Here is a 4173-nt window from a genome sequence, read left to right as displayed (position 1 = left end):
AAAACAAGGCCAGGGGCAGACTGTGGAACAGACCATCAAGTACTCCTATGCAAATTCAAACTGACACTGAAGAAAATGAAAACAAGTCCAAGAGAGCCAAAATATGACCTTAAATATATCCCACCTAAATTTAGAGATCATCTGAAGCACATATTTGATACATTAAACACTAAAGACCGAAGACCAGAAGAGTTGTGGGATGACATCAAAAACATCACACAGGAAGAAAGCAAAAAATCATTAAGAAGACAAGAAAGAAGGAAAAGCTCAAAATGGATGTCAGAAGAGACACTGAAACTTGCTCACCAGAGTAGATATGCTAAAGCAAATGGAAGAAATGAGGAGGTAGAAGAGCTGAACAGAAAATTTCAAAGATCAACACGAGAAGATAAAGCCAAATATTACAACAAAATGGGCAAAGATCTGGAGTCAGAAAACCAAAAAAGAAGAACATGCTCAGCATTTCTCAAGCTGGGGAAACTGAAGGAAAAATTTAAGCCTCGACTTTCTTTATTGAAGGATTCTCTGAGTGATGCAGAAAGCGTCCCAAAGGAAATGGATGATGTTCAACCGTTTCAAGAGGTAGCATATGATCAAGAGCCAATGATACCGAAGGAAAAGTCCAGGTTTCATTGAAGGAATTGGCAAAGAACAAGGCACCAGGAATTTATGGAATAAAAATTGAAATCCTTCAAGAAAGTGAGGCGGCACAGGAGGCACTCACTCATCCATGCCAAGATATTTGGAAGACCGCTATCTGGGCAACTGATTGGAAGAGATCCATATTTGTGCCCATCCCAAAGAGAGATGACCCAATGGAATGCAGAAATATTGGACACTATACAGGGTCGCTATGGGTCGGAACCGACTTGACGGCACTTAACAACAACAACAACAACATCTTTGATATACCAGGCAAGTAAAGTTTTACTACAGGTAATACAGAAACAGCTACAATCATACATTGACAGAGAACTTCCAGAGGTTTAAGCTGGATTCAGAAGAGGCCATGGAATGAGAGATATCATTGCTGATGTCTGATGGATCTTGGCTGAAAGCAGAGAACACTAGAAAGATGTTTACCTGTGCTTTATCAACTATGCAAAAGCTTTTGATTGGGTAGATCATGACAAGCTACGAACAACATTGTTAAGTATGAGTATTCTGTAACACTTAATTGTTGTGCTCATGAGAAATCTGCACATGGACCAAAAGGCAGCTGTTCGAACAGAACATGGAAACACTGAATGGTTTAAAATTAAGAAAGGTGTGTGACAGGGTTGTATTCTTCCACCATACTTATTCAACTTGTATACTGAGCAAATATTCCGAGAAGCTGGGAAAGACGTGACATCAGGATTGGAGGAAGACTCCTTAACAGCCTGAGGTATGCAGATGATACAATCTTGCTTGCTGAAAGTGAAGAGGACTTAAAATGCTTACTGGTGAAGATTAAAGAGCACAGGCTTCAGTATGGATTGCATCTCAATGTAAAGAAAGAAAGAAAGAAATCCTCACCACTGGACCAATAAACAACTTTCTTATCAACAGAGAAAAGATTGAAGTTGCCAAGGACTTCATTCTTCTTGGATCAACTATCCACACTCACGGAAGGAGCAGTCAAGAAATCAAATGACGTATTGCATTAGGCAAATCTGCTGCACAGGAACTTTTAAAAGTGTTGAAGAGCAAAGATGTCAGCTTGAGGACTAAGGTGTGCCTGACCCAAGCCATGGTATTTTCAACAACGTCATATGCATGCAAAAGCTGGATAGTGAATAAGGAAGACCATAGCAGAATTGGTGCTTTTGAGTTACGGTGTTGGAGGAGAATATTGAAAGTGCCAAGGGCTGCCAAAAGAACCAACAGATCTATGTTGGAAGAAGTGCAGCCAGAATGCTCTTTGGTGGCCAATATGGCCAAATTGTGTCTCTCCTACTTTGGACATATAGTCAGGAGGGACCAGTTGCTGGAGAAGGATATCATGTTTGGTAAGGTGGAGGGTCAGAGAAAAAGAGGAAGAGCCCCAGCGTGATGGATTGGCCAAGTGACAGCATCAATGGGCACAAGCGTGGCAACAGTAGTGAGGTTGGCCCAGGACCAGGCCGTGTTTCGCTCTGTTGTACATAGGGTCGCTATGAGTCGGTACCAACTCAACGGCACCTAACAACAACAACAACTTATCCTACAGTGTGACACCAAGATACTAAGTATTAATGTGGTGAAAGAACAAATGTGTACATTTTCTTTTGTTCTTAAAGTATAATATAGTTACTTCATTTATTAATTTTTAACTTATTTATAGAATATTAATAAAGCTCATTTTAAATGACTGCTTACACTTACAATTTAGTTATAAAGGGAGAAGAATTCTTCAACACTGCAATAATGGACCAAGTGTGGCAATGCAGGAGAAGCGCTGGACTACTAATCAATAGGTCGGTGGTTGAAACCTACCAGCCACTGTTTGGAAACCCTGTATAGGGTCACTATGAGTTGGAACAAACTCAATGGCACCTAACAACAACAATGTCCACTTACAGTCACAGAAAAGTATCAGCTGGGAGAAAGAAGTGCTGTGTTTTTAGAGTTGTTGGTAAAGAGGCACAGAAGAGTTATTTGGTGGATGTTTAGTGGAAAGAAGAAACGCTTTCTTCTCACCCTATTTTAAAAAAGAGAGAGAGTTTTCAATCCTTAATAGTTCTTTGAATTTTAGAATCTCCAAAATGGAAAGCAGCCATAAGGAGTTGTATACAGTCCTTCCAGGTTTTCAGTTCACTCTTCCCAGGTGACCTGTTGGATAAGTTTTTGTTGTCATGTGCCTTCCTGTCAGTTCCACTCACACAGACCCTGTATAGATTTCCCAGGAGCGGCTGGTGAGTTTGCATCTCAGACCTTGCAGTTCAAACCAACCTTTCTGTCCAAGTGATTATCATCCAGCACCACACCAGGACTCCTGGATAACTTTAATGACTAGAAAAATAACTTTTACTCTGAGCCAATCCCTGGCTTCAATGTTTGATTCCACTCAAGTGCTTGAGAGATTTGATAATCATCACCACCTCCTCCTTTAGCCAGCGCCACTCAACAACGATAGCCAGATCAGTTTCTCCTCCTCGTGCTCAACGTAAGGAGCCCTGGTGGTCAGTGGGTTAAGCACTAACCTCAAGATCGGGAGTTCAAACCCACCAGGCTTTCAGAAGATAAATGAGGCTGCTCACATAAAGATTTACAATCTTGTAAACCCAAAAAGAGCAGTTCTACTCTGTCGTATGTTGTTGTTGTTAAGTGTTGTCGTGTTGGTTCCGAACCAGAGCAACCCTGTATAAGGGTTTCCAGGAGCTTTTGGTGAGCTTGAACCACTTACCTTGCAGTTTAAATCAATCACGCAGTCCAGAGCATTGATCCGCAGCGCCACGAATTGGAATCCTTAAAGGGCAATGAATTTGGAGAGTCAAAATGTTATACACAGTAGTTCAAAGTTCTGGGACACCCAGGCCCTCGAACCCACAGCACCTGCCTGGTCGGAATGAACGCGACTTGGGAGTGCTGAGTTTGTGGTGCTGGTTTATTCACTCAGCGAGGAAGGGCCGCCCAACTGCATCTCATAAGCCATAGGGAACTATTTTCGGAGGTGGACCGGAGTGTTAGGACACCGGTGAGTACAATTTCATAAATGACATTTTTTATATCCCCAGAAAGCACGGAGTGCAGACTCAATTCTCTTCTGTAAGCCCAGGGCCACGACCTCGTGCAGTTAGCTGGGCCGTTTGTAAATGTTCTTTGACAACGATGAGAAAAGTCAGGTTCAAAGTCACCCAGCGCTCAGCACTCTCTGGTCCCACGCCTGCCCTCCACCGCCCGCTGCTGTACAGGTCAGTACGTGGGGCGGGAGCGGCGGGCGAGCGGGGGTGACACACGCCGGATGGGCGGGGCAGGGGGTGGGGGGCGAGTTGGGGGGGTCGTCCCCAGATTGATGGGGGGCGAATGTGGGAAGTCGTCCCAATTGAAGGGGGGCGATTGAGGGGAGTCGTCCCCAGACTGATGAGGGGTCCAATGGGGGGAGTCGTCCCAGACTGATGGGGGACATGAGTGAGGGGAGTCGCCCCAGGCGGGAGTTGGACGAGCGGGGAGAGTCGCCCCCGGGGGGACGCGCGAGGCGGGAGGAGAGGC

The sequence above is a fragment of the Chrysochloris asiatica genome, unplaced genomic scaffold (genome assembly GCF_000296735.1).
Source record: "Chrysochloris asiatica unplaced genomic scaffold, ChrAsi1.0 scaffold00005, whole genome shotgun sequence".
Lineage (NCBI taxonomy): Eukaryota > Metazoa > Chordata > Mammalia > Afrosoricida > Chrysochloridae > Chrysochloris > Chrysochloris asiatica.
This window is presented reverse-complemented; position numbering follows the sequence as displayed.